Source organism: Macrobrachium nipponense, chromosome 37, assembly GCF_015104395.2.
Source record: "Macrobrachium nipponense isolate FS-2020 chromosome 37, ASM1510439v2, whole genome shotgun sequence".
Classification (NCBI taxonomy): domain Eukaryota; kingdom Metazoa; phylum Arthropoda; class Malacostraca; order Decapoda; family Palaemonidae; genus Macrobrachium; species Macrobrachium nipponense.
Window position 1 is genome coordinate 21,792,860 of NC_061097.1, and position 12,088 is coordinate 21,804,947.

The 12,088-nt window shown below is 35.9% G+C and overlaps 1 protein-coding gene across 1 annotated transcript in view; it reads left to right on the top strand.

The window, feature by feature from the left end:
* The window catches only part of LOC135208936 (acetylcholine receptor subunit alpha-L1-like), a 459,849-nt gene that overhangs the window by 391,132 nt on the left and 56,629 nt on the right, over positions 1-12,088 (top strand). The gene's annotated exons all lie outside the window — the stretch shown is intronic.

Below are 12,088 nucleotides of genomic sequence, written 5' to 3' on the forward strand. Positions count from 1 at the left end.
AAGAGTAGCGAACGATCGTCAAGCAACCACTTTTACCTAGCACATAGTATAGTAATCATAAATTTTCATTATCTCTCTTCAACTACTGAAACTACCAAACAGTATAATAACCATTCATTTCTATTCTTTATTCTATCTTTACCTAATGGAGATACCGAGTTACCGACAGCTATAATGAAACATATAATGATATTAAAACAGAAGAAGAATTCTAGAAAATATTTGCTGGCTTCGATGATAGCAGTCTGATTAATTTCATATTTTATGATATTTAATTCACAAATGTTTTTTTAATTAAATGTTTTGCATGAATAAGTTTTTCAATTTAAAGCATCCTTTTACCCCACCCCTCCTCCCGCCAAAACAGCAACAACAACATCAAAGCAATATGTAGGCTTATTCCCCGAGCAAGCTAATAGAAAAGAAAACTAAGAAATTTGGGGTGAAATATTTAGAATTATGAAATTTGATATGATAATTTATACAAACTGCACTGTAATATTTTTGTTGGAAAATAATGATATGACAGTTGGGTAATTTATGTCGAAGTGTTTTTGGCTAGAGAAGGATTATGAAGATCACTGGGTAGAAAAAATAAAAAGATTAAATATTCATAAAAGTAGAAGCTAAACATAGTCTGAAAAAGAAACACGAGGCGATTTTATATTTGAATAAATGGCCTCAAGCAAAGTCACAGAAAACACCGGAACCAATTGAGATTTGAGAATTTACTGGAGAAACAGAAATCCGGGAATATTGAAAAAAATCATTTGGATGTCGCCAAAGTTTCTTTCCGCGTGTGTACTATCAGTAACCGATATTTGATGAAAATGAAGATAAAGATAAAGGGCAAAGTGATTTATGAGGCTTGAAAGCAAAATTAGCCACGGAGTTGGACAACTACAAATTTTCTCACTGTTTATTTACTTTTTTTTTATGCTTTTTTAACTTTTTTCCTTCAAGTCCGTTATTTCCTTCCCCGCCCTTTTCCTGTTTTCTTTGAGGCTGGCATAGTTAACATTTGCATCCCAAAAAATCGATGATATTTTTGTTTGAAAGCCGACTGAGCGGATTGAAAGAAAGATGGTTATAGGAATTGATATATATATATATATATATATATATATATATATATATATATATATATATATATATATATATATATATATATATATATAATATATATACCACAGGAGGCAGGTAGTTACTTAAAACTTCATGAAACGATCGAAGTCGGAGAAGGACAGTCAGGTCGAAATCAGATGGTTTTATTATGATTGCCGAAGTCTCTGGACAAGAAGTCCCATTTTCAAGGCTGAAAAGACAAAAACAAATTTACAATCATTCAAATGACTAGGACAAAAGACGAAAATGGAAAATTACAGTTGTCATAAAATGATTAAAACAGAATAGAAAGAACTTTAAATGAATTAATACCGGAAGTATAAAACAATATTGAAAAGAGGTTTTGAACGGTCGAAATATATCGAACACTGCCGCCAAATTTAATGCAAATATATTTTTTCAAAATGTGTCTCCTTATCAATGCACTTCCAGAGAGAGTGAGAAAACAGATTTACGAGACTGATGACGTAAATCGCTTGAAAGCAGTCTAGCTCCTCGTATGTTTAATGTCCGAATTTGAAATATCATTTTCGTATAACTGCGGTATCCTGAGATATAACTGTTAAGTCCCAGGAACTTTCCTTCTTATCCGAAGACATCCTTCTTAAATCCTAGGACCTTTCCTTCTTACTTCACTGATTTTTGGGATCAGGAGATGAAAGCAAAGGCACAAAACCTCAGAGCTCAATTACGTTACCATGTAACAGTCAGTGGCGAGCCAAATATCTCTCATAAGTACAGTCGCGTCTCCCGTGACAACCAGTGAGGAAGCCAAGATCCATCAGAAGCCGGTAGCCTCTGAGAGGAAGCCTTTGCTCGTTTCCATCCTTGGATCAAAGGTTTGCAAGGGATTTTATAGGCTTTTATTACGCAGCTGATAAATTATCCTACTTCGCAGGCTGCTTTATGACCAAGAGCCCTTGTTGGCATAAAGCGAGCTTCGTAAAAAACGACAACATCATCAAAGTATTTTACAAATGCTGGTTTCTGATTCACGATTCACAGGGCTGCAGCTTTTTTCAAACCTTTGCGAGCAGTATTAGAAAATGGCTAACGAACTCTGTGCTGTTTGCAAAATGGCTAAAAAAAAAAAAACTAAAGTTCTGTGGTATTTCCAAATGCCTGACAAACTGTGCGATGTGTATAAAATGTTTCATGAACGGTTGCGATGCCAATAAAACATAATATGTCAAACACTTGGGTGTTTTAAAAAATAGACATGACTTGTTTTGTTTTTTGAAAAATGGCTGATCAGTTTGTTATGATATTTACAAAATGCCTATTGAACGGTTCCTTTACGGAAACCTGATAGATGCTTCGTGGTATTTACAAATTGGCTAATGAATTTTTCGCGGAATATACAAAATGGCTGTTAAAGATTTACAAATAATTTGTGGTATTTGCAAGACGGCTGCTGACCGTATTGCTAACTGAATGGAAACAGCTTGGTGATACTAACTAAATATCTCCCTATGGTATTGACAAGGTGTCTGGCGAACACTTGAAAATTTATTGACGAGCTCCTAAAAAATTATTCTGAAAATGAATGACAAAAGGACTGATGCTCAATATGGGATTTTTTACATGGTGGGCAGATATATTCTTAACCCAAATGGCTCTCTAATGCATAATGCAAAGTGATTAATGGTAGCTTTTGCTGTTGTGAAACAAGAGAACACTAAATGCTGGGTATTCTACGGTGCATCGATATCACTGAAATGTTCATTGGGGTAATCCAGATAATTCATTATTATTATTTTTTTTTTCTCTCTATCACAGTCCTCCAATTCGACTGGGTGGTATTTATAGTGTGGGGTTCCGGGTTGCATCCTGGAGCTACTTCAGCCTCTAGTTTTCCTAGATTCCTTTTCAGGGATCTTGGGATCGTGCCTAGTGCTCCTATGATTATGGGTACGATTTCCACTGGCATATCCCATATCCTTCTTATTTCTATTTTCAGATCTTGATACTTATCCATTTTTTCCCTCTCTTTCTCTTCAACTCTGGTGTCCCATGGTATTGCGACATCAATGAGTGATACTTTCTTCTTGAATTTGTCAATCAACGTCACGTCTGGTCTGTTTGCACGTATCACCCTATCCGTTCTGATATCGTAGTCCCAGAGGATCTTTGCCTGATCGTTTTCTATCACTCCCTCAGGTTGGTGCTCGTACCACTTATTACTGCAAGGTAGCTGATGTTTCTTGCACAGGCTCCAGTGGAGGGCTTTTGCCACTGAATCATGCCTCTTTTTGTACTGGTTCTGTGCAAGTGCCGAACATTCGCTTGCTATGTGGTTTATGGTTTCATTTTTCGTATTGCACTTCCTACATATGGGAGAGATGTTATTTCCGTCTATCGTTCTTTGAACATATCTGGTTCTTAGGGCCTGATCTTGTGCCGTTGTTATCATTCCTTCAGTTTCCTTCTTTAGCCATGTGTCATCGCTGGCTAGTTCTTTAGTCTGTCTCATGTATTGTCCGTGCATTGGTTTGTTGTGCCAGTCCTCTGTTCTGTCTGTCATTCCTCTGGGTCTTCGTCTACTTTTAGTAGTCCTTCTTCCCATGCACTCTTTAGCCACTCGTCTTCACTGGTTTTCAGATATTGCCCCAGTGCTCTGTTCTCGATGTTGACGCAGTCCTCTATACTTAGTAGTCCTCTCCCTCCTTCCTTTCGTGTTATGTATAGTCTGTCCGTATTTGCTCTTGGGTGTAGTGCTTTGTGTATTGTCATATGTTTTCCTGGTTTTCTGACTATGCTTCGGAGAGATTCTGCCTTCGGCCATTCCACTATTCATGCGCTGTATCTGATTAATGGCATGCCATGTGTTTTATGGCTTTTATATATTTCCGGTCGTTGAGTTTTGACTTGCGTATCGCCTTGAGTCTCTGCAATATTCTTTCCTGATCGTGTCTTCCTTCCATCTCTGGGCATGAAGACCGAGAAGTGATTAAAAAGGTTTTGGTTCGCATTGATATTAACTCTGTGACATTTAAAACGATGGTAATGGCCTTAGATGGAGTTGAGTTTTGACTTGAGTATCGCCTTGAGTCTCTGCATATATTCTTTCCTGATCGTTTCCTTCATCTCTTGGTGTTTTATATCCCCTCCTTCCATTATTCCCAGGTATTTGTATCCTGTCTCATCTATGTGTTTGATGTTGCTCCCATCTGGTAGCTTTATCCTTTCAGTTCTCGTTACTTTGCCTTTTTGTACGTTGACTAAGGCGCATTTTTCTATTCCAAACTCCATCCTGATGTCCCCAGATACAATCCTTACAGTCTGGATTAGGGTATCTATTTCCTTGATGCTCTTACCATACAGCTTGATGTCCATGAACATCAGATGGTTGATTCTGTTGCCTCTTTTCTTGAGTTGGTACCCGGCAGCCATCTTCTGTAGTACTTTTGTCATGGGAATCATGGCTAATATTATTATTATTATTATTATTATTATTATTATTATTATTATTATTATTATTATTATTAAGGGTACATTCATATGGAAAACGCCTACATTAACGAGGAGGCGAAAATAACAGTTGGATAACACTAGTGGTAGATTAAACAGAAAGATTTGAAAGAATTTGCTTTGTTACAGAACGTTGGTTGACATCATAATGTTTTTCCCTCTTAATCCGTAGAAGTAAGGGCCAGTTATATTGACAGCGTATTCTATAGTTATTTATCTTCGTGTGTCAAACTAATGGTGATTTTTCGTATTATTATATTAGTTTGGAATTATAGTGAAGCTCAACTTTTGTGCTCAAGTTTGTGTGTGAGTGTATATATGTTTGTGTGTGTGTGTATGTTTGTGTGTGTGTGAAACAGACAAAAGGACTATTTAAAAAACTTTCTTGGTATTTCTTAGCCCGATTAATTTCATCATCGTTTGTCTTTCCTTCTTATCTTTCCCAGATATCACATCGATCCGTAGTAGCTGAAGTCCCCTTCCTCTGCTACGACATTAATATTTCCTGAGCGACTTTTGACCTTTCGACGAATCTGCCCTTAACTGACCTCGGGTTAAGAGCGATATTTTACTCCTGGAGGTTTACAAGCATGATTGGTTTTCCATTTACGGAACTTCATGTTACTGTTACTTTCTTGTGTATCATTCCAAAGGGCTTCATCATCCTATACATCCCCGAGGCTCATTTTAATCTGGGAAGAAAATGCCAATTGAACTTGCATCCCTTGTTTGTTATGGTCTCAGTTCTTTAAAGGTTATTAGGGTACTTTTTTTTATCGCTTGACCGACTCATTTCTTCTATAGACAGACGTAAAACTGAAAAAGAAAGGTCCTTTGATTACCTTTTCATGACATCGCTACTATATAACATTTAAGACGATTATCAATTTTCATTATACAGAAAAATCAAAGGTTTTATGTCTTTTATACACGTAGCATCGTACTTTGATTTTTTTTATAAATAAAAACTTGCTTCTTCATGTTTCAATATCATATCTTAATCTTAACGTTTTAAATATGTCGTGCCTTACACTTGCTTTTATTTATTTATTTATTTTTGCTTGATAGATATTCACTAAGGAAAGCAAAATAAAATGTCTTATCTGCTATTTGAAACGGAATTTGCAGGGTACTGGCTCAAAGACGTTTTCGTTATGTGGGATCGAACTCAGGTCATTCGTTGGTAAGGCGAGGAAGTGAACCACCAAATGGAGTGGACACTGCCATATATATATATATATATATATATATATATATATATATATATATATATATATATATATATATTTATATTTGTATTATATATGTTTCAGGAATAAAAGGCCCATTAAAACACACTGTTTTTAAAACTAAGGATTCACCGCTTGATAAGGGTGGAAGCAAGTCCACCTCAATATAGTCCTTAGTTTTAAAATGTAGTGTTTTTAATGGGCCTTTTTATACTTGAGATGTATCTGTTTTAACATATATATCTATATATATATATATATATATATATATATATATATATACATATATTTATATGTATTATGTATATATGTGTGTGTATATATATATGTATATATATATATATATATATATATATATATATATATATATATATATATATATTTATATATATAGTATATATGTGTGTGTGTGTGTGGGCATGTGTAAAATCTATCGGTTACTTTTTACCAGATTCGTATGGTATTGTGTCTAATATCTATATCTATATATATATACTTAACTATATATATGTTATGTATGTCAATGTATGTACTGTCTGTATGTCTGCGTCTGTCTGTCTGATTACTGTCTGTGTGTAATGTCTGGAGGTCTGTCTATTTCTATTCTCGTCTCCGCTCTATCTCTCTATCATCTCTAAATTATATATATATTCATCATATTTAGTATATACTATCAATGGCCAAAAGATTGGTTTGCAACAATAACAAGTCGCACTCGGCCAGTGTCACCACCGCGTGAAAAATAAACGAACTTCCGGCAGCGACCAAGTAAAAATACACAAAAAAAAACTGCCTTTGCTGTAATGCTGTCAATTCCACACATACCGTTTAATGTCGTCCTGCTAAAAAAAAAACAAAAAAAAAAAAAAAAAAAAAAACAGACAAACGAATACACAAGGTAAACAAGAAGAGTCTCCAGATGGGAGGTGATAAGGTTTGCATATTCCATAATCGGCATGAAAAGTAAAGCTGGAGGGTTCTAAGCTTCAAACCCGGAATGTGTAAAGAAGTCTGCAGGGAAGGAATAGAACCAGTTGCCGCACCGTGCAGTTCTAGTGTCACTGGTCTACACCGAGTTAATGTGTAAAAGATAAGTAAAAAATGCGCCAAATGACGCAGTCGAGTTTTCTGTACAGCGTATATAATCAAGGCCGCTGAAAGTAGATCTATCTTTGGGTAGTCTCGGTATGATACAGTATGAGCCGCGGCCAATGAAACTTTAACCTAAGCCCGGGGTTGGGGTGTCTCCTATAGCGTTGACCTATGCACGATTATGACTAAATTTAACCATATATAACATGAAAGCTATTGAGGCTAGAGGGCTGCAATTTTATATGGTTGATGATTGGAGCGTTGTTGATCAACATACCAATTTGTAGCCCTCTATCCTCTGTCATTTTTAAGATCTGAGGGCGGACAGAGAAAGTGCCAACGGACAGAAAAAACTGGCCGCTGAGATCACGATTCTTATATCACAACAACGAAGTGACATAAGTAAGCGATGATTGCTTCAGTGAGCCTTATAGAATTTACCCCATTATGATTAAAGAATGTTTTGTAGGTGACGATAGTTTTTGTATGATAAAAAAGTAATTGTACTAAAATAAGTTAATTATTATTCGGCCCATGTATGTCTAGCAGGTCTCTGGTTTGTAAATATAGACCCAGCACAATGATTTTAGCAGCAAACAAGTGAAAGAGTTACAAGTTTCTAAAGAAGAAATTTTGGTAATGTGTTGTCTAGCATTTAAGACTTTTTCTTGTAACTGTGGTCTCTAATAGATTTTTTATGTTATAGGCTTATTTAAATCTAATGTTGAGTTGTTGTAAAGATTGGCGATTTGGGTATTGTGCCGTAAGCCTCAGTATAATAATTATAATTGGTGATAGGTAGTTTATGAAGAATTTAATGTTGTGTGGTAATAGGTAGTTTGTGAAGAAATGCTGTACGGCTGGTCGTTGCTTTTGTGTAACTGGTCCGTGGCTTGTGTTTACGTTCTGTTTGTGGTTTGAATCGGAGCTTACTAATTGTTATTAAAGTAGTTTAAATTTTAAGCGGTTTCCACTGTCTCCATATACGTTCTCATTTTTTAATAGTTGCAAATATGTATATATATACTATATATATATATATATATATAAATATATATATATATATAAATATATATATTAATATATATCTATAATATTATATATATATTACATACATAATCTATATATTTATATATATATATATATGTGTGTGTGTGTGTGTGTGTGTGTGTGTATGTGTGTGTATATAGTATATATATATGTATGTATATATATATATATATATATGTATATATATATATGTATATATATATATATATATATATATATATATATATATATATATATAAATAAATATTGAGAGAGAGATAGAGAGAGAGAGATATCCTCTCGATTTACCCAGAATCCAGCCGCGGCATTAGCATCTAGCTCAGGTAGGAAGCAGCCCAGGTGTTTCAGGGCCCCAATCCACCAGCTACAAAAAGGGGTTGGAAATATTCATGGTGTCGACCGTTCCAATATACATTGTTGGAACGGGGAGCTTCCGGAGGTCATCTTTAGTTCCGGCTTTCATCTGCTTCTGAAACGAAAATGGGGGAAAAAATAATCGTCTGTGTACGTGAGGGTATTGTTTATTGGAGGCAAGGATGAGAGAGAGAGAGAGAGAGGAGAGAGAGAGATAGAGAGAGAGAGAGAGAGAGAGAGAGAGAGAGAGAGAGAGAGAGAGAGAAAGGTTACGTAACAACAGTCGATTCTCTAGCAGCGTTTTTGTGGCCCATTTTGTCCCTTTCTCCTGTTCTTTTACGTCTTTTCAAGGAATATCTATAAATATCCTGTAAAAAAAATATTGGTACTATTGTAAACATCTCAGGCAAGAGATTTAGTTTTTGCCTTTTATTGTCTATGTTTATTTGCCTATTTGGTTTCTGTTTGTCTGCACTGTTGTAAAATGCTCTATGGGCTTCTTTATTTACGTTTTTTTAAAAGAAATTATCCCAAAGAGTGGCATGGTGGCAGGCAGAATGTTGAATAGATTCTGGCATATAAAGAATAAGGAGGTAACTTTTGTTGTGATCAGCAACGCTCAGAATTTTTACCGAAGGTGATTATCGTGACTGGCAATGAATATCAGATTTTTGAAGGAAGATAAAGCAATAAAGCATTTGAGAGTCGAGACTTTTTTGCGTCGGGAGTGGGTAGGTGGTGGGGGGGGGGGGGGTGGGGGGGGGGGGGGCATGAGTTCGAGCGGGATTTGAGATATGTAGTACTTAAACTTTGGAAATAAATGACTGGTTTTAAAAAGGATAGTAAGGATAGTGATGAGACATTTTTTTGCTTGTTGTGGTTGGGGGAGGGAGGGGGGTTGGGGGCGGCAGATGGGTATGGTGGATTCGGTTTTGGGGGAGTGGGGTTAAGTGTCGGCAGATGGTGAAGGTGGGTTCAGTTTTAGGGGAAGGTTTTACTAGTTACAGTTCTTATACTATAGTCTAAGTGAGCTAGTTGCTCCTGTTTTATTTTGCATACTCTTCAGTATCTCCCTCCAGAATAGACAGTGCAGTTAAGCTAAGGGTATTTCACTTCGTTAACTTTCATTGCGTTCCCGTATCACCTTTTGTATGACTTCAGATGATTCACTTTTGAGTCGTTTAAATTGATATTGAAAGCTTTAAATACCTTGTTCATTCCGGCGAGTGCGAATAGATCCAGTTTATAGTGTTCTGTAAATGAAAACTATTGAGATGGCTTTGTCTGTCCGTCCGCACTCACCAGAGGGCTACAAATTGGTATGTTATCATCCACCCTCCAATCATCAAACAAATCAAATTGCAGCAGTCTAGCCTCAGTAGTTTTGATTTTATTTATAAGGTTAGATTTAGGTATAATCGTGCGTCTGGGATCGATAGAGCCCTGGCCATCACCGGGCCGTAGTCAAAGTTTCATGGGTCGCTGATCATACAGCATTATACCGAGACATTTATTACTTGTTTATTGCAGACTACTGACCAGGATTCGGAAATCCCTTATGAGGACTTCGCCTGCAGATGAATCCCGGTCAGTAGCTTAAAATAAACACGTACAACTTCGGCGCAATCTAGTTCTCTGTGCATCGTATTAACCAAGGCCACCGAAAATAGATCTATCTTTCGAGGGCCTCGGTATAATGCTGTATGAGCCGCGACCCATGAAACTCTGACCACGACCTGTTTTGTCTTCAGCAGTCAAGAAAGTGAGAGCGACATATCTTCTCGATCAAAGATGGTCTCTCCTCTCAGACATTGATGAAATATATATTTCAAACATAAACATCTTCCTTAAGAAAGTGAAATCCTTATGACACCAGCATTCCAACCAGACTGATGACCTTGTCAATAAACTGTACCCGAATTTTGTAGTTCCTTCGGGGCCACATCACCTTTTTCCTTTCGGAAATTGCCTGCCATCTTGTCACACGTTCCGTTCTTGTACCCGAGCCTGTAGCACGTTTTCCATCGTTTCCGTTGTTAACTGCTTCATCAATATTGGCAAAGCCATTGTTTCAGCACCATTAATCAATATTGCAGATTTGGGTTTAGGAGGAATCCATGAATATCGGATATATGTACGTTCGAGGCCGTCAAGGGGTTAAAATCTTGCGGTGGAAATACATGGAAACTTCGAGTAAGAGTTGCCAGTTATTCCTTGTTATTTGTAAGTTTCTCAGCACGTGATGATTATGTTCGTGATCACCTTTTATATACATCTCAAAATTAAAGCTGAAGCGATATCATTCATGGGCAGTGAAATTAATAAAGAAGACTATATTTAGAAAATGTTAGTTAAGGTTACTTAGAAATAAAGAATAAGTGACCATTTAAGAGGTTTCAGATCCCATATAAGAAGAGAAAAATTCACATAGAAAACGCTCATCTTTCGTGATTAGGCAAATGGAAAATTTACACTGATAATAATGACCTCAGAGCAACGGTGGACGCATATGCCCTCCCCAGGTCATTGTGGTTTAGTGACCTCTTTTATATATACTGTATACAACCCACAAAGACATATACACACAGACACATATCTATGTATATATGTATATATACATAGATATTTCTGTACATATATGTATAATATATATATATATATATATATATATATATATATATATAGTATATAGACTATATATATATATATATATATATATATATTATATATATATATATATATATATATATATATATATAGTCTATATAATATACATTCATACATACGTGTATATTTATATACATGTATATATACATACACGTGTGTATGTATGTATGTATGTACGTATATGACCTGGAGAGAGAGAGAGAGAGAGAGAGAGAGAGAGACACAAGCAAACATGCTGTCACCAGAATGAATAAATAATGTAAAAGTAAAGTCTCCTGTGAATAAAGTTTGGTCTTAAAATGCGAATACCAGAAATTAAATCAAGTCATATTTTTCAAGTATTTCAAAAACATTTCGGCTCAAGTCAACTGCAGGAACCACAGGGGTATTAAGAATTAAGCTTCTTGGGATTTGATTAAATCTTGCAATTATTTTGGTGGGTCTTCGTAAGCGCGGGGAAAATAACACGGTGCGGGATTCCGTTTAAATAACTGAAATACTGGTTTGGAACTTATTGGAGTTGAAACAGGTTTTAATAAATTTCTAGAGAAAGTAATCAGTAAAAAGTAGGTTTCCGTCTTCATTTTGCTAATAAAGTTCTATAGGAAATAATCAGTAAAAAGTAGTATTAATGTATCTTCATATTAAAAAGTTAAAAAATGTTTGAATTTACTGCCTGCATTATTTTAATTTACTTGTAGTGCCGCCAGTGCACCTCATGCGATGCACTGTAGACATTACTTAAAGTTCTTTGCAGCGTGCCTTCGGCCCCTAGCTGCAACCCCTTTCGTTCATTTTACTGTACCTCCGTTCATAATCTGTTTCTTCCATCTTATTTTCCACCCTCTCTGAACAATTGATTCATAGTGCAACTGCTTTGAGGTTTTCCTTCTGTTACACCTATCAACCCTTTTACTGTCAGTTTCCATTTCAGAGGTGAATGGCCTCATAGGTCCCAGTGCTTAGCCTTTGGCCTAAATTCCGTATTCAATCAGTCCGAGATGTAACAGAATAGTGGGACCTTTCCCTTAAAAAAAACGGAAAGCCACATCTTAAAAACTCACTTGTATTTAAAGTAATTTTTCGTTTCTTATTTATTT